The sequence below is a fragment of the Amblyraja radiata genome, chromosome 6 (assembly GCF_010909765.2).
Source record: "Amblyraja radiata isolate CabotCenter1 chromosome 6, sAmbRad1.1.pri, whole genome shotgun sequence".
In the NCBI taxonomy this organism is placed as follows: Eukaryota; Metazoa; Chordata; class Chondrichthyes; order Rajiformes; family Rajidae; genus Amblyraja; species Amblyraja radiata.
The window spans coordinates 92132755-92159281 of record NC_045961.1 but is presented as its reverse complement, the minus strand read 5'-3'; the positions used below and the strand labels follow the sequence as shown (position 1 = coordinate 92159281).

The window sequence follows — 26527 nt, the reverse complement described above, 5'->3', positions numbered from 1 at the left end:
TTCAGGCTGTCATTGTGCAGATTCTCTCCTCCCCACATAACCACATTTCTTTCTGCTGTCCTTAAACCTCTCAAATCACAACTTTTGCAGACTCTTTCTTGCTTCAGAGCTTTTAAAACCCTATCCGTGTCCCGCGTAACCAATGCTTCCTGTTTTTCATCGTTTTAATCTTGTGGTGAGACTGCATTGAGGATTTTTGACTTATCAAATTTTCCCAATTGATCTGAGACTGTTGCATTTTCTCTCTCTCTCTCTCTCTAACAAACAGGTGATTAGCTCTAAGGTACACAAAAATGCTGGAGAAACTCAGCGGGTGCAGCAGCATCTATGGAGCGAAGGAAATAGGTGACGTTTCGGGTCGAAACCCTTCTTCAAACTGATAGGGGGTGGGGGGGAGAAGGAAAGAAAAAGGGAGGAGGAGGAGCCCGAGGGCGGGGGGATGGGAGGAGACAGCTCGAGGTTTAAGGAAGGGGAGGAGACAGCAAGGGCTAGCAAAATTGGGAGAATTCAATGTTCACGCCCGCCGGACGCAGGCTACCCAGGCGGAATATGAGGTGCTGTTCCTCCAATTTCCAGTGTTGCTCACTCTGGCAATGGAGGAGACCCAGGACAGAGAGGTCGGATTGGGAATGGGAGGGGGAGTTGAAATGCTGAGCCACCGGGAGTTCAGGTAGGTTTTTGCGGACTGAGCGGAGGTGTGGTGATTAGCTCTGACTGTTCTGTTGGTATTCAAACGATTATCAGGAGCACATCAACCATATCAAATGTAATGTATGATAATAAAAGGATTGTCCCAGCAATATGTGATTGCATGCGTCTAGCGCGACCAAACGTGGTCGCTTGAGGCGTACAGCCGCGCGGGGCCGGTCCAACTTCTAACCGCGGGGGCGTAGAGTTGTGCGGGGCTCCGAAAATACCGCACTGTTCGAAAATTCCTCGCGCCATCGGCCTGTCGGCCCGCAGGCACATTGAGGGCGTACGCAGCATCTTGACGGCGAACGCCTAGCGCGTGGGGTTGCGTGATGACGTCACCGCCCGGCGTGCCGTTGCGTGATGACGTCGCCGCCCGACGTCCAAATTCAGTCGGCCCTCCTCCTGCCCAGCTGATTGGTGAGTATGACGTAAATTACGTCACGCGCGAGCTTTGCGCGTATTTACTGCAAACTCTGCATCCATTTGGTCGCGCTGGACGCATGGAATCGCATGCTGGTGGGACAGGCCCTTTAACAATAGTGAGAAAAGTAACAACCAAAGGTGCATCTCAGAGTTAGAGATGGGAGACTCAATCTATACTATATATTGGTCCTGGTTTATTATTGTCACGTGTACTGAGATTCAGTGAAAAACTGTTCTGTCTGCAATCCAGGCAAATCATACCATACAACCACAACATACACAAGCATAATATGTGCAAAAAGAGAATGGAAAACGTGCAGAATATGTTACAGCTACAAAGAGAGTGCAGATCAAAAATCAAAAATGCAAGGATAACAATGAGGTAGATTGGGAGATCAGGGAGCACATATTATAGTCTGAAATTTCAGTGCGTCAGTTGTCAAAATAAAGCCAATACCACTATTTAAATTATATGATTCATTTTGTCAGAGTTAAAACAGCTCAATACGTTCACATCAAAACAACAATTATTCACTCGACTATCTGCGTCAAAGCTCATATGCAAGACCCATTAAATTTGTTTCCAGTTGCACGTTCAGACCTTATTAACACTATATCCTCATTAACACATCTGTCCCTGTGCTCAATCCACAAACTCTTCTTTCTACATCTCCGGTTTGTGCACTTTTGCCCTTGGATTTGCCCAACTCTGGTGATCATGCTATCATCCACATAGCAATGACCTTTGGAAGTTCATAAAATCATGAAGTGCCTAGATAGTCACATTCTTTTTTAGGGTAGGGTAGGCGAAAACTTGAGAGCATAATTTTATAGTAAAAGGAGAAAGATTTAAAGGGGATCTGGGGGCCACGCTTTTCACATAGATATGTGGAACAAACTGCCAGAGAAAGTGGCAGAGGCAGGTTTGAAAGCTTAAAATACACCCAGATAGGAAAGTTTTAGAGGGATATGGGCCAAACACAGGCAATTGGTACTAGGTTAGATAGGCACCTTTGTCAGCTTGGACAAGTTGGGCCATGCTATGTGAACTAGACGATGAGAAAATAAAGCCTCAGACAAGGAAAATGGGAATTGGAGAAAAAACCTAAAACAAATTTTTTTGTGTAAAAACATAAATACCATGCCCTTCCCCTGAACCCCATTAATTTTTAAAAAATGCAATATTAGCACGTTATGTTTTTGTTTACAATTATTGATACTCTTGTAGTGCGTGGATCTCGGAATTAAGCACGAAGTCGTGTTTAGAGAGACACTTTTTATTCAGCTCCTCCCGGTTGTAGGGAAGACCAAACGAGAGGAAGATGGCACCCAAACCCCAGCCTTTAAAGCCTCCGGCTAAGGGCCGCCTCCGGACTGAACCACTCCTGTGCCGAGGGGTTCGACACTAAGGTGGCACGACCCTTGGGAGCCGCCACAGGACCCCCCCCCAGAACCAGAGGCACGAAACGCACCGGCGGGCGAACGACCCGGCCGGCCCGCGTGCGGAAGTTAGCCGCTCGTGGGGCTTGCGGAGGCATAGGTGGAGGGACAGGACGAGGGACCGGCGAGAGGACAGGTGGAGTGACAGGCGGAGGGAGCCGTGAAGGGGGGCGCCCTCGAGGCCGAGGTTGGGCAACCAGCACCGGCTGGTCAATGTCCAGGTGTGCCGGCTTCAACCGGTCGATCGACACTGCCTCCGGCCGGCCCCCCATGTCCAGGACAAAAGTCGACTGCCCGTGTTCCAGCACTCGGAACGGACCCTCGTACGGCCTCTGGAGTGGAGTCCGGTGGGCATCACGGCGCAGGAAGACGTACGGGCAGTCCCTGAGGGCTGATGGCACGTGTGGGCGAAATGTCCCATGGCGGGACGTCGGGACGGGTGCGAGCCTGCCAACTTGCTCGCGAAGGCGCTGTAGGGTGGATGAGGGCGTTCCCTGCTGCCCCGGCGCCGACGGCACGAACTCCCCGGGCACCGTGAGTGGCGACCCGTAAACGAGCTCCGCCGATGATGAGCCCAAGTCCTCTTTGGGAGCAGTCCGGATGCCCAGCATGACCCACGGCAACTCGTCCATCCAGTCCGGGCCGGAGAGTCGTGCCTTCAGTGCTGCCTTCAGCTGCCGGTGGAATCTCTCCACCAGACCGTTAGCTTGCGGGTGGTAAGCCGTGGTGTGGTGTAGCCGCACCCCCAGCAAGCGAGCCATGGCTGACCACAGCTCGGAGGTGAACTGTGGCCCCCGGTCTGAGGAGATGTGCGCCGGCACCCCGAAGCGAGCAATCCAGTGCGCGGACAACGCATGAGCACACGTAGCCGTTGAAGTATCGGTCAACGGAATGGCCTCCGGCCACCGCGTGAAGCGGTCCACCATTGTAAGCAGGTGGGTGATGCCCCGGGACGGCGGGAGAGGCCCTACAATGTCTATGTGGAGATGGTCGAACCGCCGGTGAGGTAGACCAAACTCCTGGAGAGGCGCACGGACATGGCGCTGGATTTTTGCCGTCTGGCACGGAATGCAGGTGCGAGCCCAATGGCCAACCTGCTTGTGCAGACCATGCCACATGAAACGAGCAGCCACTAGTGCCGTTGTCGCCCGGATTGATGGGTGAGCCAGTCCGTGGATCACCTCGAACACCCTCCGGCGCCAGGTGGCAGGGACGATGGGGCTCGGCTGACCGGACGACACATCGCACAGGATTGTCACTCCCCCAGGACCGAGAGGGACATCCTCAAGGCGGAGGCCGGAGATGGCAGTCCGGTAGGCGGGCACCTCATCGTCCGTGAGCTGTGCCGCCGCCAGAGCAGAATAGTCCATTCCGGGCGCCACCTCGAACACGGCGTTGATAGCGGGCCGGGACAATGCGTCGGCCACCCGGTTGTCTTTCCCCTTGATGTAGCAGATAGATGTCGTGTACTCCGATATATAGGCCAATTGCCGCTGCTGTCGTGCGGACCAGGGATCGGAAACTTTCTGCAGGGCGAAAGTGAGCGGCTTATGGTCGGTGTAGGCGGTGAACGGGCGGCCCTCCAGGAAGTAACGAAAATGGCGCACAGCCAGGTACAGAGCCAGGAGCTCACGATCGAACGCGCTGTACTTGGTCTGCGCACGGTTGAGGTGCCGACTGAAGAAGGCCAGGGGCCGCCAACCTCCGCCCGTCAGCTGCTCCAGCACAGCACCAACCACCGACTCCGAGGCATCCACCGTGAGAGCAGTCGGGGCATCTCCCCGCGGGTGTACCAGCAGTACGGCCCGAGCAAGGGCCTCCTTCGCGCCGTCAAAAGCTGCCTCCGCCTCATGGGTCCACTCAACGCTCTTGTGCTGCCCACCCGCCAGAAGTTGATACAGGGGCCGCATGATGTGGGCCGCGGATGGCACGAAACGATGGTAGAATGCCACCATGCCGACAAATTCCTGCAGGCCACGCACCGTGCGTGGGCGGGGAAACCGGCGGATGGCGTCGACCCTGTCAGGCAGGGGAACCGCGCCTTGCGCAGTCACGCGGTGGCCGAGGAAGTCAATTTCATTCACCCCAAAACGGCACTTGTCCAGGTTGATGGCCAAACCATGCTCGCTGAGCCGCTGACAGAGCTGCCGAAGGTGAGCACAGTGTTCCTGTTGCGAGCGGCTGGCCACCAGGATGTCGTCCAGGTACACGAACACGAAATCGAGGCCGCGACAAACCCCGTCCATGAGGCGCTGAAAGGCCTGTGCTGCGTTTTTCAGGCCGAACGGCATCCGAGTAAACTCGTAAAGCCCGAATGGCGTGATGATCGCCGTCTTCGGCACGTCATCCGGGTGAACTGGGATCTGATTATAACCCCGTACCAAATCCACTTTGGAAAAAATCGTGGCCCCAGCCAAATGGGCCGTGAAGTCCTGGATGTGGGGTACGGGGTGTCGATCCGCTGTTGTTGCCGCGTTCAACCGTCGGTAATCCCCACATGGTCGCCAGCCCCCGCTTGACTTGGGGACCATGTGGAGTGGGGACACCCAAGGGCTGCTTGAAGGGCGGATGATCCCCAAGGCCTCCATCGTGCGGAATTCCCGCCGTGCCAGACGCAGTTTATCTGGTGGCAGTCGCCGTGCTCGTGCATGGAGTGGTGGGCCGGTAGTCGGGATATAATGCAACACTCCGTGGCTGGGGGTTGCTGATTGAAACTGCGGAGTGAGAATGTCCGGGAACGCAGCCAAGATACGTGCAAATCGGGAGTCCACGGACGCCAGTGGCCGTCCCACCGGTTGATCCACACGCAACGTGATCGGCTCCATCGTAGTGGCGTTGATCAAACGCTGACGTCCGACGTCCACCATGAGGGAATGCGCCCGGAGGAAATCGGCCCCGAGCAATGGTTGGGAGACGTCGGCAATGGTGAAGCTCCATGAGAAATGGCAGGAGCCGAGCACGATGGGAACCATCCGCAGTCCATATGTGCGGATGGGGCTGCCGTTCGCCGCGGTGAGGACGGGCCCCCGCTTACCGGAACGAATGTCGGCCAGCGAAGGGGGCAGGACGCTGAGCTCCGCTCCTGTATCCACGAGGAAGCGGGTCCCGGAGCGCCGATCCCAGGCAAAAAGGCGATGAATTTGGCCGGCCGCCGCGGGGACTATTGGCAGCCGGCCCAGGCGTTTCCCGGGAATGTGCATGGCTGGCGGCATTGTTGTGCTGCAGCACCCCAGCGTTGATGGTAGTAGCACCAACATCTCCTGTTGGAGTCACTTGGAGCTTGCCTGCTCCTGCTGGTGGTGCCTGCCGCTTGCTGGCGCTGGGCTGCAGGTGCAGTACCCCTCACTGCCGCTGGGGGCGATCGTACGGGCCGTCGGGCTGGAGCTGTCACTCCTTCCACAGCTCCCCCGCCCCACCGGAGGAAATCGGGAGCTGCTGGGGTGACATCATCGGCGTGCCTGCTGACGGCGAGCGCGTTGACGTCATCAGGGCGCGTCGACCTCAGCGCGACCCCGTCTCTGCTGACGCCCAGCGCGCTGACGTCATCAGGGCGCGCCATCCACAGGGCGTCGGTGCGCCTCCCGAGGGCCCGAAGGTCGGCAAACGAGACGTCGGTGAGCTGCAGACGAATGTAGGCCGGCAGCAGATGCAGGTAGGTATACTCAAACAACAGGCACGGCGTGTGCCCGTCTAGTAGAGCCACCATCTCCTTTAGGAGGGTAGATGGCCGCCGGTCGCCCAGGCCCCCCATATGCAGGATCCTACCTGCCCGCTCCATCCTACTCAGTCCGTAAATCTGGAGCAGGAGCTCTTTCAGGCCGAGGTATTTATTATTGTCCGGGGGGTCTGCGAGGAAGTCCGTGACCTCTTCAACCGCATCCTGGTCGAGGGCTCCCACCAGGTAATAGAAGCGGGTGGCATCGACCGTGATGCCCCGCAGGTTGAACTAGGCCTCCGCCTGCTGGAACCAGATGAGCGGCCGGGTGGTCCAGAACTTGGGCAGTTTTATGGAGACCGCGTCCAGAGACAGGGCCAGGCCGGCCTGTGAGGAGGTAGGGCTTTGTCTGTTCTCCATCATGACGCCAATGGAGCGTCGGGGTCACCAATGTAGTGCGTGGATCTCGGAATTAAGCACGGTCGTGTTTAGAGAGACACCTTTTATTCAGCTCCTCCCGGTTGTAGGGAAGACCAAACGAGAGGAAGATGGCACCCAAACCCCAGCCTTTAAAGCCTCCGGCTAAGGGCCGCCTCCGGACTGAACCACTCCTGTGCCGAGGGGTTCGACACTAAGGTGGCACGACCCTTGGGAGCCGCCACACTCTAATACTTTCAATACACTTTAAGAAATGAATGCATGTCTTCGGTTGAGATTTCTATCCAAAATGGATACCACAGATGGATTTCAGATAAGAATGGGTTAAAGGTTGGGCACCTCCTCCCCACAAAATCAATTTAACTGCTTATTTTGTAAGAATTCAAATGTAGAAAATGTGCCGCTTGGCACCTAGTAAAACCATACATCACTTAGAGAGCATCATCCATCAGGTTTTGGACCAGAGATCAATTTTTATGAGTATCCTATGGATTCTTTCAGCAATGTGGAGCCATTTTTCATAAAAAATTCACTTTAAAGTTTTGACCAGCAGATAAACAATAGCTCAAGCTACAGACACACCTATGTATAAACACAGCTGTAATTTCTACATGGTGACAATGGCCAATGTATAAAAATGACCTTTATTAAAATCTCACAATGTGCACATTAACCACGTGATTTTTTCTATTACAAATCTCAAATTGTGGAGTACAAAGGCAAATAAATAAATGATGGGTCTTTGTCCCAAACATTATGGAGGGCACTGTAAATAGGTGATACAGAATGTAGAATCACTCAAAACTGATGGGAGGGAGAGACTCGTTTACCAGATTTATTGAATTTCAGTAGTCTGTGAACTCATGCTAACCAATCAATGGGATGCAAGCAGAAGCCTTCACGTGGCGCATCCCGGGCAATGCTGACGACAGAAACTGTACCACAGTGACGGACTGAAGTAGCCAATTCTGCAACCACCGACCGTCAACCGTCACTGACCGACCGGAAAGACGTGATATAGAAGCTGGCCAAACAAGAGGAAGAAGAACCAATCAATGGTTGAGACAGCCTACTGTTCTCATAGACTAGCTGCGGAACATACCAGAGGAAGACAGCGAGTGCCCATAGAATAAGCAAAGAGTTCAAAAGCAGCAAATGAGAAAGGGAAAATACAGGTGGCACAGCAGTAGAGTTGCTGCCTCACAGCGCTTGCAGCGCCGGAGATCGGGTTTGATCCCAACTACGGGTGCTGTCCCCGTGACTGCGTGGGTTTTTCCTCCGAGATCTTCGGTTTCCTCCCACCCTCCAAAGGCGTACAGGTTTGTAAGTTAATTGGCTTGATATACATGTGAATTGTCCCGAAGTAGACACAAAATGCTGGAGTAACTCAGCGGCACAGGCAGCATCTCTGGAGAGAAGGAATGGGTAACGTTTCAGGTCGAGACACTTCTTCAGACTTTGTCCCTAGTTTGTATCGGTAATGTTATGTGCGGGGATCACTGGTCGGCGTGAAATCAGTGGGCCAAAGGGCCTGTTTCCACGCTGAATCTCTCAACTAAACTAATCATAAAGCATGTTAAATGAGAGATCATTATACATCAGGACTAATTATATTTGTTATTCAAATTATAATGTCATACACATTAATAATTCTATAGCACCGAATGTCACTTTTGTGTTATTAGAAATTATAAAATGATTTAATATCAGATTTACTGGCAATCGTACAAGGTTGATGGGCAAACGTGCTTCTGTGCTTTACAGTTTACACGTTGCAACATTCTGCCATTCATCAACAAGTCACTTATATACTACAGGACTTTCTAATGAACACATTGTGTATTCTGTCAAGGTTAAATAAACTCTCATTTCTCCAGCTCGGCTGACTGATCTAACATAAATTCTGACATGACTGCACGACAATGGCACAAGCACAATAAAACAGTTTTTCACTCTCATTTCACGGATTCAAAGTATTCATCCTTTACTAAAAACATATTTCACAATCAATTATTCTGTGGATGGATAACATTTCATCAGGAAATTTGTATTTGTGATAGTAAATCATTTAAAGCTAACCTATGCTATGTACGAGGACACAACCTTTCTCTTTAAATCGCTGGAAAAAAAATGAAGACAAAATCAATACCACCTCAAAACATTACAGGCCGACAAGCATTGCAAGATATGTGAAGGAGTGCAAGGTGTTGGAAACTCAGGACAAAAAATGTTTCTTCAGAAATACTGTCAGTTAATAGTCTGCTGCAGTATCAGTAACCAATATTGCATGGCCTATCTACCAAAGATTCACATTCCAATTTTAAAAACTTATGAATCAACTGACTCAGGCCCAAGGGAGCAGTCATTTCTTAAAGCAGGATATCTAATTTAACTCTGTTGAGGACTTTGAGGATACTTATACAGGTGCACAACCTTTTATCCGGAGTTCCGGAAACCGAAAAGCTCTGAAAACCGGGCATTTTTTCCAGGATGTCGTCTGCACACCAAAGCTCGCGTTTGCCGCCAAACTTGACCCGAAACGACCCACGGTCAACCCAGGTCTGTACTACTGTAGCGGCTGCCTCCTCCCCGGAGCCCGGGGAGACACTTAAATATCTGTAAATCGTTGCTTAAATGTTAGTCAGTTAGTTTGGAGGGCTTTTATGTGAAGGGGGGGGGGGGGGGGGGGTGAAGGGGGAAACTTTAATTCTTAGTCCCCTACCTGGTCGGAGAGGCGGGGAGCGGGCAATGCCTTACCGAGTCGCCGTGCAGTAAGCTCTGGAGCGCTGTGGCCGCCGACTCCCAACATCGCGGAGCTGGGGCTGCGGGCGTCCGGCCGCGGGCGGCGCCGGTTGTAGCTCCGACTCCGGCAACTCTACCTCTGGCTGCGCGGCGCTCCAAATCCAGCGCGGCCCGCGGCCGGACGCCCGCAGCCCCGCGATGTGTGTCGGCGGCCACAGCGCTCCGGAGCTTACCGCACGGCGACCCGGTAAGGCATTGCCCGCTCCCCGCTGGTATCCCAGCGCTGCGACGCCGCTGACTCCCAACATCGCGGAGCTGGGGCTGCGGGCGTCCGGCCGCGGGCGGCGCTGGATTTGGAGCGCCGCGCAGCCAAGGCTAGAGTTGCCGGGATCGGAGCTCCAACCGGCGCCGCCCGCGGCCGGACGCCCGCAGCCCCCAGCTCCGCGATGTTGGGAGTCGGCTGCCACAGCGCTCCGGAGCTTACTGCACGGCGACCCGGTAAGGCATTGCCCGCTCCCCGACCAGGTAGGGGACTAAGAATTAAAGTTTCCCCCTTCACCCCCCCCACCACATAAAATCCCTCCAAACTAACTGACTAACATTTAAGCAATGATTTACAATGATACCCCGGTCTCCGGGGAGGAGGCAGCCGCTCCAGACTTTTCAAGCCGCCCGCGCTACCTACCTAATCTATGCTAAAAATCTTCCATTCGGAAATCCGAAAAATTCCGAAATCCGAGAAGTGTCTGGTCCCAAGGCTTTCGGATAAAAGGTTGTGCACCCGGACTACTAAATTCTGAAGAACTCGCAACCAAAAATTTCAAGACCCAAGTGTGCAATCCCACCAGCGAACCCCCGGTGGGGGAGACACATGAAGCCTCAAGATATAATTAACCTATATAACTAAAAATTATTATTCTGAGTGATGATACTGGAAGTTTTCTAATTATCAATCTTATAAAAAGCTTTAGTGACCTTAAAACATTTAAACAGAGTAAAAGTTTATAGTTTGTAATAAAGCCTCATTATATTGGGGGGTTTTGGGAGTTGTTGGGTCTCCGTTAAACTACATACAGTGTCCTTTCTTATACATTTCAAACCAACATGAATGAATGTTCCAACTGCTATTAAAGAGAAAAATTATGCTTTTGTTCAACTTTCAGAATTGCAGAGCGGTGAGCAAATTGACTAAAAATTATATATTACAAGAGGACATGGAGGGAAATGGGATGCACTGATAAAAGGTCACAGTATAGTTAAAGGAAAATATATATTCCTCTGCAGTCAGGCATCCAAGTTAAATACATTACTTAATAACCGCTTAACTGCCCAATCATCAATTACTCTTTTCGCTTGTTCTATTGGATTGCCAACATAAAAATGATATCCCTTTCCTTACTTGCAGCTTTCTGCTAGTTATCCAAATTTCTATATAATGCAACATAATAAAATAGACAATAAACAAGAGGTGCAGGAGCAGGCCACTCAGCCCTTCGAGCCAGCACCACCATTCAATGTGATCATGGCTGATCATCCACAATCAGTACCCCGTTCCTGCCTTCTCACCATATCCCTTGACTCCGCTATCTTTAAGAGCTCTATCTAACTCTCTCTTGAAAGCATCCAGAGAATTGGCCACCACTGCCTTCCAAGGCAGAGAATTCCACAGATTCACAATTCTCTGGGTGAAAAAGTTTTTCCTCATCTCCGTTCTAAATGGCCTACCCCTTATTCTTAAACTGTGGTCCCTGGTTCTGGACTCCGCCAACATCGGGAACATGTTTCCTGCCTCAGCGTGTCCAATCCCTTAATAATCTTATAAGTTTCAACAAGAATCCCTCTCATCCTTCTAAATACCTCCAACACCATGAATTCCTATCTTGCAACTTAAACCTTTCAAGGCACAAATGCCTTTTCGAAGTCCGGATATAACATGTCTACTAGTTCCCCTCTGGCCAGAGTATCCTCAAAATATTCCAATAAATTTAGAGTTATGGTCATTCAGCACGGAAAAAGGTGTTTCGGCCCAGCTGTTATCAGGCAACTGAATGGTCCTCTCGTCAGCTAGAGCGTGGGCCTGACCTCCCATCTATTTCATTGGAGATTTGAACTTTCTTTAACAGGACTATCAGACTTCAATGTTACATCTTTGCACAAAATGTTGTACCCTTTATCGTGTACATTTGCTTTGTGGATAGCTTGATCGCATTCATGTATAGTCTTTTTATTGACTGGATAGCACGTATACAAAACCTTTTAACTGTGTCTCAGTACACATGATGATAATAATAAACAAAATAATAACTAAGTGTGTCCATACCAATGGAGATACTCCATCGAAGCAAGACCCATTTGCACATGCTTAGCCCATTTCCTTCTAAATCTTTCTGATCATGCATCTATCCAAAAGTATTTTAAATGATGTTATTGCATATGCCTCAACTACTCCCACTAGCAGCTCATTCCATAGTGAATCTATTCCATCCCTGAGTGAAAAGCAATTGTGAGATGTGATTTCCCCTCATGATGCCATGCTCACTTTGCATGATTAGAAAATGATTTTCCAAATGTGCTGATATTACTTCCTGAATAATTGATACTAATATTTTTCCAACAACAGAAGTTAGACTAATTGGCCTAAAGTAATCTGTTTTCCACCTCCTTCCCGTTTAAAATACGGACATTGAAAAGCAAAAGCAAAGTAGAATCCTTTGAGAATTACAGGGAGTGTAAGAGTGCACTCAAGAGGGAAACTAGGAGGGCAAACAGAAGAAACTAGATAGCTTTGGCAAATAAGGTGAAAGGAGAATGCAAATAAATACTATACATATTCACAAAGAGTAACTTAGTAAAGAATAGGGCCCCTTAAAAATCAATGAGGTCCTTTGTTTAAGGGAAAGAAGCGTAATCCAGGAAATTATAGGTCAGTGAGCCTTACATCAATGGTGGGGAAGATACTGGAATAGATTCTTAGGGATAGGATTTATTCACATTTGGAAGAGAATAAGTTTATTAGGAACAGTCAACATTTTGTTCGTGGCAAGTCATGCCTTACAAATTTGATTTGAGTACTTTGCAAAGGTGATGAAGGTAATTGGTGAGGGTTAGGTAGTTAATGTTGTCTGCAAGAATTTAAAAAGGCATTTGACAATATCCCTCATAGAACACCGATCCCGAATATTATGATGCATGGGATCCACGGTGTCTTGGTAGCTTGGATTCAGAACTTACTTACCTATAATAGAGTGTAGTGGTAAAGGGTGCTATTCTAACGGAATGCCTGTAAATAGTGGTTTTCCGCAGGGATCAATGCTGGGACCCATTGTTTGTGATATATATATATATAAAACTTTGTTATTGGGGGGATTGTGATCATCAGGATCTACATGCATTTGGAACGGCAAGGTATAGTCAGCAGGCTTTGTGTGTGGTAAATCATTTCAAACCAATGTGATTTGATTTTTTTTTTGCATAAGTGACCATGAAAAATGACAAGGGCAATACAGTAGATGTGTAGGAAGGAACTGCAGATGCTGGTTTAAACCGAAGATAGATACAAAATGCTGGAGTAACTCAGCAGGACAGGCAGCATCTCGGGAGAGAAGGAATGGGTGACGTTTCGGGTCAAAAACCTTCAAGCTAGCCAGGGGAAAGGAAAACAAGAGATATAAACAGTGATGTAGAGAGATATAGAACACGATAGATGTTGTCTATGTGGACATCAGCATGGCCTTTGATAACGTATTGCATGGTAGGATGAACTGGAAGGTTAGATCACATGGAATCAAGAAGGTTAGCCAATCAGGACATAATTGGCTTGAAGGTGGGAGAGGATGGTGCGTAGAGAGTTGTTTTTCACACTCACGGACTGCAACAAATGGTGCGCCACAAGGATTGGTGCTGGGTCGAACCATTAAGAATTTGGATGAGAATGTGGGTAGTATAAGCACTAAGTTTGCAAATGAAACTAAAACTGGCTGTATAGTGGACAGTGAAGATGGAGATCTTAATCAACTGGGCAAATAGGCCGAGGATAATTACTATCTATTTGGGGAAACATTCAAAACAATTTATCAGTTGTGGTCTGGCCTACCAGACCATTGTGTAAATCAATGGTGTATCCAAGCTACCTTACATATAGAACCCGAGGCAACAGATGAGTCAATGGTCCCCAGTTCTCCACTCTTCCTTGTCCTCTTTACCTTCGTACAATTCCTTCTAAACATGCAATCCAACGTGACAATGACAGAACTGTTACCGTCAGCAACACAAAAGAATCCCGAGCAAGAGATTGGCAAAGTACACACACACACTTCTAGGAAACCTACAGGTTGGTCTATTGCGAAAGATGGAAACTGAGTCATGGTAATTATTCCATGGACGGCAGATACATCTGACAACAATAAAAATGTCATTTTAAACAAATAGATGATCTTGCGCTTACAGGAAATGTTTACTATTTCTGGCAAAGGGATGGTACATGTGTAAAAGTGGAAAATAAAAATCAACTCAGATGGTTATATCCTCCAACCTCGTTACTCTAGATCGGTCACACCTGATTACCTCTGTAATGTGGAGAAACAGATGCTGGTCTACAAAAGAAGACACAAAGTGCTGGAGTAAATCAGAGGGTTAGGCAGCACCTCTGGTGAATGTGGATAGGTGACGTTTCAGGTCGGGACCTTTCTTAGGACAGACTCCTTTCAAAATTTTAAAAATCCAGTGGTGAAGCCCACAGGAGCACGCTTGAGTCGAGGAGAGTTGGTGGAGGGCCTGGTCTGGAGGCAGGCACGCTTGTGGTCCTTAGTGGAGGTCAGGTGAGTAAGAAAATATTGATTGAAGGCTGAAGAAAGGTCCCAACCGGAAACAACACCTACCTATGTTCTCCAGATACTGCCTAACTCGTTGAGTTACTTCAGCACTTTGTGTCTTTTTTTAACCATCATGATGTGTCATTACCAATCATCAGTAAGAAACTCTTAAGGTGGTGTACAAGTAAATTGTCCACTCATTAGAACCTTTCATAACTATCATAATAAAATTGAACTCTTCCTCTGCAGTAAAATTATGGAAAGTTTCAATTATCCATATGCACACTTTCTCCATTACTGAGTCACGGGTAAAAACAAGAGCACCATTTTCACTGCGCTCAGCCTAAATAAAGATAAATACTTCACAATTTGCATATTGCTAAAATGGCACTTTCTGAAGATCGAATCAAAAATGCCATTACAGGTGCACAACCTTTTATCCGAAAGCCTTGGGACCAGACACTTTTCGTAATTCAGAATTTGTCGGTCTTCGGAATGGAATTTTTTTAGCGTAGATTTTAATGGCTGGCTCAGTGGTCGAGTGCTCGGCTCATATCCGCAAGGTCGCGAGTTTGCGCCTTAATCCCGGCAGTTACTCGAAGAGTTTGAGTCTTCAATGTAGTTTTTTCTTGCAGAATAAATGTTTGTATGAAATGCAGTGTAGGAGAGGTGTACTGACTGTGTGGGCAGAACTTTGGAAGTGATTGCCCACCAGTCTAAAAAGCCGCTGTGTCGCCCTGTCCCTGGGATAGCAGGGGGCGATCAAACAGCACAATACCCCCCTCCCCCTCCAACTCCAGAGGAATCCGCTCCCCGATGGGCCGCTACGGCGACAAGTGGTAGTTTGCCCACAGCCCGAGCTGCGCCCCCTCATCCGCCACCCCAAGAACAAGACGTACCTTGCACACCATCAGCTTCTGCCCCTACGTGTTCCTCTGGAGTTGGAGCGGGGCTGGGCTGGAGTTGCTGCTGGCTGTGGGTCTCTGGGATCTCCGTGCTTGCAGTGGGCCTGGGGGTCGGTGTCCCGTTGGTCCTGACGTCTCCGGCCACCCCCCTGGACTGGAGCTGAGACTGGAAACTGTACCGCCCTTGCCCCCTTCCTCTGCAACTGCAAACAACCCCACTCTCCTGCAAGGGCGGTACAGTTCCCGGAGGATGGCAGGTGGCCGGAGACGTCAGGACCAACAGGAACCCGCTCCCCGAGCCACTGGCCGGACGCCTCTTCCTTGGCTTTAGATCCAGCCCGCTGCTCAGGCGCTAGCGGGCTGGGCTCGGCACGGTGTCAGGATAGCGGTGCGCCGGGTAAGCGGTCCTGCCGCCTTGTTGCTGCCCCCCCCCCCCCCCCCCAGATGGACGCTCCTCCGTGGAAGAAAGCTCCCTGTGAAAGAAAAAGCCTCTACGACGCCCCGAGCTGCGCCCCGTCATCCGCAACCCAGGTTCCTCTGTAGTTGGAGCGGGGCTGGGCTGGGCTGCTGTTGGCTGTGGGTCTCTGGGATCTCCGTGCTTGCAGTGGGCCTGGGGGTCGGTGTCCCGATGAGGGGGCGCAGCTCGGGGAACGGCTTCTGGTGGTCCTGACGTCTCCGGCCAGTTTGCAGTTTTCCTCTGGAGTTGGAACGGGGCTGGGCTGCTGTTGGCTGTGGGTCTCTGGGATCTCCGTGCTTGCGGTGGGCCTGGTGGTCGATGTCCAATTGGTCCTGACGTCTCCGGTGACTGGCACGGTCCTGCTAGCATCGCCGACGTGAAGACAGTGCAAAGCCCCCGCGCCGGTGCAATGGGCCGGAGAGGGGAGGGAAGGGGTCACACACATGGCCGGGAAGCAGAGGGGTGTAGGTGGGGTGAAACTGACTCACGATACACTGTGTATCGTGACCGTGGGAACTTTTTAACTCAGCGGGCAGGCAGCAGCAGATTGTCAATTATTAACCCTCCCGCGCAATATACCCTCACCTTCTCTTTTATGAATGGGGATTTAGTTCCCCTTTCTTCGAGGACCGACCGGAGGTTCCGCTGTCACCTCTGCAGGCTGCCCTCGGTGAACGTTTTCAAGGACCTTTCTTCAAGGACCGAAAAAATGGCTGCTATTCGGAGGTTTTCGTTATTTGGATGTTCGGATAAAAGGTTGTGCACCTGTACCAATTTCCAAGAAAACTGCCAGACAGGTTTGCGCAAATTTGAAATGTTGATGTTTGGTTACAAGGACTATAGTCTCCATGCTGGTTTTGCACAAATTCTTTTGATTGCAAGAAAGATTAGTTTTAGTGTGATATGTCAAAACTGAAATAGCCTGCACCATTACTTTGCTGTAGTTATGAACATTGTATAACATTTCAAAATGAACATAGTATCACAGAATGGTTGCAACACAAAATAGACCATGCTACTCTATATAAACTCCATTAAGAACAATCCACTTAATCCCATTCATCCAACATTTCACAATTAATAAGGCCAAATTAAGTTAAAAATATAAGAAGATATTAAATTGGTTCCTGGGCTAGCTTACAGTTTATATTTAGTCTCAAATTAGGCTTGCCTCAGGTTGCGGTGTGTGAGAGATAATGAATACTATAACATTTGTCTCCCAAGTGACGAGAGAAGAAGCAGAGAAGAAGCTAGATTGATCTCTTTGATGTAAAATTCCTTGCACCAAGTGTCCGATGTTTATGAGGGAGGAGGTGACGAGAGAGAAGATAGATTGATCCAAGGGTTTTGACAAATGCCTTTGATGTATTTGAGAGGTAAAATGCCTTGCACCAAGTGTCCGATGTTTATGAGAGAGGAAATGACAGAGAGGAAACTAGATTCAAGGGGCAATTTCAAATGGCCAATGTTTTTTAATATATCTTGTACCATGTGACAAAATTCCTTTGATGTGATGCATTCTGTAGAAACCTTTATTTTCCTGTACCTCTGACCATGACTAATGTCTGTGGAATGTGCTAAGGTGACAAAAAAACACTATATAATACAATGTAATTCTGTTGTTCAGAGAAGTGGATGAGGACGGTGACGTGTCTGTAATTGCTCACTTGACTAGTTCTCCCTCCCTTCCATCGGCCGATAATAAGTAAAGTTTTGAACTGGTCTACCAAATGTTTGTGTGTTGTCTGTTTATTAAGAAGCGAACCTGTTTAGTTGTTAAAAAAAAGTAGCTTTTTCACAATGGCCCTGCAAATTTCATCTTTTTTTTTCAGAAACTTACATTGTTCTCTTGTAAAGGACATCAGGACAAGAGAACTGAATGAGAGAGATTTTGGAATACAAAAATAAATGCTTTAATACTAATTCAAGAAAAAATCTCAAAAGTTATTGAAGTAATGCTGAGAAGAGGGACATTCCCAAGGGCCTTGGCAGGGTGGATGTGGGAGAATCTAAAACTAAGGGCTCCTAGTTTAAGATTAAAGAGGCATCTATTTAAAACAGAAACAAAATGAAAATTTCTCTCTCAGAAGACTGAATCTCTGGAGCATTTCCTCTAAAGGTCAGTGAAAGTAGAGTGCTGGAATATTTTGTTTAGGCAGAGGTGGATAAATTGTTGATGAATGGTTACCTAGGTTATTTAAGAGCATGTGGTTATAAATTACCAATAGATCAGCCTACTGCATCTCGGTTTACATATATGCAAGGAAAATGCTGGCACTTTATGAAATGTAACAGAAGAAATATCAGGAATAAAGAAAGATACTTAAAAAGCTCCTGGGAATTGTTGAGAACTAACAGTCTCGAATGGATGAGTAAATGAGGAGCACAAAGAAATCATTAGTTTTTTTAAAAGAATTGGAGAAATTAATCAAAATAAAGTGTGACAAGTCCCCTGAACCTGATAAGCTGCAGCCCAAGTTTCTCGTCTTCCAAAATTACATAGATTCTAGCACGGCGCCGACAGGTTGGATGATAGGAAATATAACCCAACTAAGAAAATGAGGGGAGGGGGACGGTTGGGACAGGGAACCACAGACAACTAGGCTGGTAGTAAGAGATTTAGCAGAATCTATTACCAAGATGTGGTAATAAACACAAGAAAATAATAATAAGGCGTGAGTGTGGATTTGTGAAAGCAAAATTATTTTTGACAAGTTACTTTATATATTATAACTAAGGGAATAGATTAGGGTGGACCAGATGGCGTGGTGTGTTTGGATTTTCAGAAGGCCTTTGTTAAAGTGCTAATCAGGGATTATTAAACAAAATGGCTGTATACGATGTTGAAGGTAATAAAATGGCATAGCTTGAGAATTGGTTAACAGATGAAATGGTAGGGAAAAATTATAACTTTAATCAGGAAGCTATGATGTGTGGGAAAGTAAATGGAATGGTGATGAGTTCCCAGCCTGTTTAATGTGCCTACATTTGCTGATGAGGCATCAAGGGATTTGTGACAGGTTAAATCAATCAGTAATATTGCAGTTGGAATACATATAAAAATGCAAGGCCTTCCACTTTCAGAAAAAAATGGAAACGCAGACTATCTTTTCAAATGATGAAAATTTGAAAGATGTTGGGATCCAGAGAGATGTGGCTGTCAAGAAACACATCTAGTTAAACTGCAGGTGCAATAAACAGAAAGCTGGCTTTCATTGCAAGTCAATTTAAGTAAAGAGCAGAAATCTCTTGCTCCAAAAATATGTCATAGAATAGGAAAAGAAGGTTCACCAGCTGTTGAGAACTAGAGCTCACAGTCTGAGTAATAAGGGTTTGGCCTCTTAGAGCAGAGATAACATCATCAATTTCTTCATCCATGAAAATAATGAAACATTGGAATTATCTATTCAAGAGGACTGTGTCGGCTCAGTTCATGAGTATATTCAAGGCAGAGATTTGTGGATTTTATGTTTTGAATATTAAAGAACCCCGATACTTTGAATTAGTGCAGGAAAACAATGAGGTAAACCAATTTGTGATCTTAACAGAATGGCACAGCTGTTACGTCAGACCAAACCCTTCCTTTGGTCATTCCTTTACGTTCAGAGCAGGAGGGGAAGAATTGGGATGAGCATCATTGTGCTCACTCGCCTTAAAGTTATGTTTCTCTGGATGATTGCAGAAATTGAAATTAAACTGAAACAGAAAATGCCAGGATTACAAAAGTGGAAAAGTGAAGCAAAGTAGAAACTGGCTGAGAAACTACTGCAAGCCACAGCCTGTTACAGAATTGTTGTTAATTTATTAAAAGCTACAAACTCTGACAAACTGAACTGAGTTCATTGTGAAAGTAGAAACAGAGGGGATGAAGACAGAACAGTTTACATATGTAATTTATGACTCCCTATACAAGCCATTTAATTATGTGGCACAAGGTAGACATTAGACAGAACACTCAAGAATCAGCATGACATTCTTAAATGTGCAGCAATTTTTCCCAAAAGAATTTAACTCTATTAAGGATTTGCCATTTACAGTAATCAAAACTGAAAATTGTACATGATAACATACCACATGAAACTAACAGAATACAATTCCTCTTTGCACCAGGTTTCAGGGCAACTGTAAACCTGGTCACAGAACACCAAAAATAGGACAAATTGAAATATTCGTCAGGAACCCAGCACTGCACTATTACCGAGATGCATTTTCTATTAGTCTGATCTATTTCCTGCTATCAAGTTCAAATTTCACCAGGGCCAAAAGAGACAAGAGGGGCACAGAGATGCAGCTGGTAGAGTTGCTGCCTCACAGCACCAGAGACCCAGCTTCAATCCTGACCTCGGGTGCTGTTCTCCTTGTGACCATGTGTGGTTCCTCTGGGTGCTCCAGCTTCCTCCCGCATCCCAAAGACGTGCAAGTTTGCAAGTTAAATTAACTCTGTAAATTGCCCCTAGTGTGTAGGGAATGGATGATAAGTGGGATAACATGAAACCAGTGTGAACAGGTGATCGGTGGTCAGCTGAAGAGCCTGTTTCCATGTTGTATCTCTAAACTAAACAACAGTAAAACAGGAACAGAGGACCCTTTCTAGTTCTGATAAAAAATCCCCTGAACTGAAACATTAACTGTGTTTTTCTCTCTACAGTTGCTCTTCCAGTTATATTTTCTGGGCAGTTGATGTGAAACTGCATTTAAAATGTAATAAATTCAATAACCTGGCTACCAGGCACATGACAGTGATCTTCCCACTCACAAATAACTAGCAAAATGCCCTTCTCGGGACCTGTTTATCAGCTCATTAAATGCTATCATCCTATAATAAAGGAAAGCAAAATATTTATTTAATGCATTTACTGTTTTATTTCAGATTTGCAGTATCTGGAGTTTGTTTTTGAATTTCATTAAAACACAGTAACTTGGAACATCTGAGATCAACATCAAGAGATACAACTTGGAACTTTGTAACAACCAAGACCAGAAGTAAGACAGGGGAAAACAGCTCCTGGGGGAGACACCATTTCTGGAACACGATTTTCATGAAAGGACCAACCAACTACCTGGCTAGCTGTTGACATATTTTTCTATGCAATATTTCAAATAAGAATCATTATTTTTTTGAATAAACAGAGTACAAGATAATAATTTCAAGTAATTTATGTTTCATTAACCTGATTAGTTTCTGATTAAAGATTGCCTTGCGTTTTGGTTTAAGAGAAATGGAAATCATGCTTCTAAGGAAATAAGACAGCTAGCTCCACAGACATACGAAAGAAAACATACGATTTAAGGAATGGATGGTGGTGGAAAGAGCACAGCAAGTACATGGATAGGAAAAGTTTAAATGGATGCGGGCCAAGGGCAGGCAGGTGGGATTAGTGTAGATGGAGCATCTCGGACGGCATGAGCAAGATGGGCAAAGGGCCTGCTTCTGTGCTGTAAGACTATGATTCAAAATCCAGAAACTTTCTCAAAGCCAGGATAAAGTGCCGATTCTTCAGAAATGCAGTGGAGGCCGGTTCTCTGGATACTTTCAAGAGGGAGCTAGATAGGACTCTTAAAGATATCGGAGTCAAGGGATATGGGGAGATGGCAGGAACGGGGTACTGATTGTGGATGATCAGCCATGATCACATTGAATGGCGGTGCTGGCTCAAGGGGCGGAATGGCCTACTCCTGCACCTATTGTCTATTGCCTGGACCATCTTTTCCTCGAAAATCCAATGAGAGGCAAGGATGGTGAACTTGTCAAATTCAGAGAGACAGTTGCACTTGTGGGGAAAATAAATCTCCCAATTCTCAACCAAAGCGATGAAAGATGTCACTGACAATATCCTGGGGTCCCCTTTGACCAGAACCTCAACTAGACCAGGTACATAAATACAGGGTTGGGTCAAAGACAGGGTATCCTGCGACAAATGATTCACCTTTGAACAATGCTAAACTTTTCCACTGTCTACAGGTTACTATCAGGAATATGATCCATTATTTGCCGTTTCCCTGGATGAGTGCAACTCCAAAAGCACTCCGTGTAGGAAGGAACTGCAAATACTGGTTTAAAATGGAAGGTAGACACAAATTGCTGGAGTAACTCAGCAGGACAAGCAGCATCCTCAGAAAGAAAGAATGGGTGACGTTTCAGGTCGAGACCCTTCTTCAGACCCTTCTTCGGAAGAAGGGTATCGACCCGAAACGTCACCCATTCCTTCCCTCTAAAAGCACTCTGACAGTTAACTCCATGTGGGGAAAAGTTACTTGATTGACATCTCGTCTACTACCATAGACATTAGTGCATGATCTTTACTGGTATAGTGACTGCATTATTTACCATTTGCAAAATACATGGAAGTGACCAGCATAATTATCTCCAAAATTGTGACCCCTACAACAAGGGAGGATAAGGGTAGCGGGAGGATAGAAACACGATGACCGGCAGGTTCCCTTCCAATGGTGCCCTACATCATCCTAATTTGGAAACATTCATCATTTCTGGGTTTAAAATCATGGAACACCATCTAATAAAACAGCGAATAAGAAAGTTTGAGGTGATTCAACAAAGACCTTCCCAAGGGTAAGAAGATGGCCAATAAAAAGGGCCGTTGCCAGTGAGATCCAAATCACAAAAAAAAGAAGAAAAAAAAGAAACAAGTTGGCTGCACTCAGAAAACATCCAACGACAGCTACATAACTACATCCCATATAACAGCTACATGCCATAATCCTGAGCAAACTGGATCACAACATTCACGATCTCAGTGCATACTCAGGACAAGCAAGACTGTGTCAATGCTCCAACACTCACCTAAACCATTCCCCCGCAACATTGCATGGCACTTCCAACTAGCTTCCTGCTGGAGTACAGTTAATAAACAGAAGTGAGAAAAAGCTCAATATACATCACATTCACCCAAGTAGTAATCGGCAGATGCACCTTTAGAAGCTGAGGTTAAAGTTATCAATTCATACACAAAAACATATCTGAAGCAGGCTTCACACTAAACATGTCCCAACAGCACAATACTTACTATCACTCAAGACAATAACATACCACAATATGACCCCAAAAAATGTAAACCGCATCGTTGAACAAAGTGGAGTATGGAGCCATGAGAGAGGCTGGCCAAAGTTGACTAGAAACATACCCTAGCAGGGATAGACAATAGGTGCAGGAGTAGGTATGATAGTAGAACAACAATGGCAGCTATTTCTGGGAAGAATACAGAAGGTGCAGGATCAGTTCATTCCAAAGAGGAAGAAAGATTCCAACGGGAGCAAGGGGCAACCGTGGCTGACAAGGGAAGTCAGGGACAATATAAAAATTAAGTGAAGTAGTGCAACATAGCAAAGATGAGTGGGAAGCCAGAGGATTGGGTAATGTTTAAAGAGAAACAGAAGATGACTAAAAAGGCAATACGGGGAGAAATGATGACGTACGAAGGTAAGCTAGCCAAGAATACAAAGGAGAATAATAAAAGCTTCTTTAGGTTTGTGAAGAGGAAAAAAATTGTTAAGACCAAAGTTGGACCCTTGAAGACTGAAATGGGTGAATTTATTATGGGGAACAAGAAAATGTCAGATGAGTTGAACAGGTACTTTGGATCCGTCTTCATTAAGGAAGACACAAACAATCTTCGTGATGTACTAGTGGCCAGAGGATCTGAGGTGACGGAGGAACTGAAGGAAATCCACAATAGGCAGGAAATGGTGTTGGGTAAACTGATGGGACTGAAGGCTGATAAATCCCCAGGGCCAGATGGTCTGCATCCCAGAGTACTTAAGGAAGTGGCTCTTGAAATCGTGGATGCATTGGTGATCATTTTCCAATGTTCTATAGATTCAGGATCAGTTCCTGTGGATTGGAGGGTGGCCAATGTTATCCCACTTTTTAAGAATGGCCGGAGAGAGAAAACAGGGAATTATAGACCAGTTAGCCTGACATCGGTGGTGGGGAAGATGCTGGAGTCAATTATAAAAGATGAAATTGCGGCCCATTTGGATAGCTTTAACAGGATCGGTCCGAGTAAACATGGATTTACGAAGGGGAAATCATGCTTAACTAATCTTTTGGAATTTGTTGAGGATGTAACTAGGAAAATGTACAAGGGAGAGCCAGTGTATGTAGTGGACTTTCAGAAAGCATTCGATAAGGTCCCACATAGGAGATCAATGGGCAAAATTAGGGCACATGGTATTGGGGGTAGAGTGCTGACATGGATAAAAAAATTGGTTGGGAGACAGGAAACAAAGAGTATGGATTAACGGTCCCTTTCAGAATGGCAGGCAGTGACTAGTGGTGTTCCGCAAGGATCGGTGCTGGGACCGCAGCTATTTATAATATTTATGATTTAGATGAAGGGATTACAAGTAACATTAGCAAATTTGCAGATGACACAAAGCTGGGTGGCAGTGTGAACTGTGAGGAGGATGCTATGAGAATGCAAGGTGACTTGGACAGGTTGGGTGAGTGGGCAGCTGCATGGCAGATGCAGTTTAATGTGGATAAATGTGAGGTTATCCAGTTTGATAGCAAAAACAGGAATGCAGGTTATTATCACAATGGTGTCAAATTGGGAAAAGCAGAAGTACAACGGGATCTGGGGGGTCCTTGTTCAGCAGTCAATGAAAGTAAGCATGCAGGTACAACCGGCAGTGAAGAAAGCAAATGGCATGTTGGCCTTCATAACAAGAGGAGTCGAGTATAGGAGCAAAGAGGTCCTTCTTCAGTTGTACAGGGCCCTAGTGAGACCACACCTGGAGTATTGTGTGCCGTTTTGTTCTCCAAATTTGAGGAAGGACATTCTGGCTATTGAGGCAGTGCAACGTAGGTTCACAACGTTAATTCCCGGGATGGCGGGACTGTCATATTTTGAGAGAATGGAGTGGCTGAGCTTATACACTCTGAAATTTAGAAGGATGAGAGGGTATCTTATTGAAACATAAGATTATTAAGGGTTTGGACACACTGGAGGCAGGAAACATGTTCTCGATGTTGGGGAAGTCCAGAACCAGGGGCCACAGTTTAAGAATAAAGAGAAAACCATTTAGAACGGAGATGAGGAAACACTTTTTTCCACACAGAGAGTTGTGAGTCTGTGGAATTCTCTGCCTCAGAGGGTGGTGGAGGCTGGTTCTCTGGATACTTTCAAGCGAGAGCTAGATAGGGCTCTTAAAGATAGCGGAGTCAGGGGATATGGGGAGAAGGCAGGAATGGGGAACTGATTGGGGATGATCAGCCATGATCACATTGAATGGCGGTGCTGGCTCGTAGGGCCAAATGGCCTACTCCTGCACCTATTGTCTATATCCCATGGCACAGAGCCATTTGTAAAGAAGCCTGGCATTAATTATGACATTACCACTGCCTGGGGGCAGCACAACCTTTGATCAGCTGAGAAAAAGTGTTTGAAGATCAAGACATCAAAACCTGGCAAGTGATCCTTTACCTCCTGAATATAAGAGACACACCTACCATTAGCACAATCTTGACCAGCAGCAAAAACTCCAACCTCCCCGCACCAAAGACACCAATCAAGTCCACTCAAATCCTGCAAGTCCACTGACACATTAATCAAATTAATATCAGTGGGTTTTATCAGGCCAACTCCCTCAGCGTTGAAGGTCTAATTACACACTATAGACTCTGATGGACAGGCCATGGCAGATTCCTGATAACACACTCCTAAAACAGACACTTTACTCTTATGTCATGCGATCACCAAACAGAGCAAGAATGCTCTCAAAGCCTCCTTAAATATGAACATTCTCACCAGTTCAAGGGAATCCCTGACCCACAACCATTCAAAATGGATGAGTAGCACTTGGTGTATCAGTGAGAACCCCACTGAAATCAACTCTTTACCAAACAGGTCAGAATAATCATCAGAAAGGCACATCTAATTGCGTACCTGCCCCATCAAGCATCTCCTGCCTCTGCTGGATCAGACACTTTAGATCCCACATGGGTCTGTCCTATCAGGCAGCTCAGAGTCATCCTTGTCCCAGAAGAACTGCCTAAATGACGACTGACCTGATATATGCTACGATTCATTCATGAATTGCCCTGCAGACCGACAGAAATTGCCAAGAGATGCTGATTAAGATGATGCTCATGTTTTCAATGCACAGACAGCATGAATAAGGCACGAAGAATGACACAAAACGGCGGCGTACCTCAGCGGGACAGGCAGCATCTCTGGCGAGAAGGAATAAGGCAACATGCGTACCATGTATTTGCCACTTCAGCGGATAAACCGCCTGTAAATTGGGAAACTGCTTTAGTTCATCCCAATACATACCAGGAGATGCTGGCTGCCCCTGCGCTAGCTACCCACCAACTGCAGTTGATGATTGCACCATCTCTGCGGCGCCTAGTTTAATTGCTATTTGCAGACAGGATTCCTCTGAGGCCTCACGCCGTCCTGTCCAGTCTCCCCCACCCTCTCCCTCGACCCGAGCTGAGGAGGAGACGGGGCGCATCAACCCGCTCCTCCATCACTCCTCCTATTTCCCCTGACAATATTAACCGAGTAACTGTCATTTCCTGACCGGTTATTCCCTCAGCCGACGCTCGCGGGCTCGCTCCGTTCCTCGCTGCGACTGCCAGACGACGACAGCACCGTCTCCTCCTCCACCGCCCCACTATCTCCTCAACCCGGCCACAGGATAAACATTTACCCGCCGCCGCGGCTGCAGCAGCGTCACTCAAACTGCCTCCCGGGCGCATGCGCCGGCCCAGCGAGGAGGTTTCTGGGAGTTGTAGTCCCGCCAGCCACCGATTCCTCTCCCGAGCCATTGAGACTACGATTCCCAGGATCCCTCGCGCTTTGGGCACCCAGTTACTACAAAATCAACTCAAACACAGCTCACGAGCCATTAAAAAGAAATGATTTTAAAAAAAACATTAAAAAAAGAAAATTACCAGAGTCAAATGTTATTCTTTAACAAGAATTAACAGAATTATGAA

At 47.0% G+C, this 26527-nt stretch overlaps 1 protein-coding gene across 8 annotated transcripts in view; it reads right to left on the bottom strand.

The window, feature by feature from the left end:
- The window catches only part of inpp4a (inositol polyphosphate-4-phosphatase type I A), a 161596-nt gene extending 135315 nt beyond the window's left edge, over positions 1-26281 (bottom strand). For all 8 annotated transcript variants that reach the window (XM_033023231.1, XM_033023232.1, XM_033023229.1 and 5 more), the window contains exon 1: positions 26110-26281. The gene's annotated coding sequence lies outside the window, so the exon portion shown is untranslated. The remainder of the gene's footprint in view (positions 1-26109) is intronic.
- Positions 26282-26527: the final 246 nt, after the last annotated feature.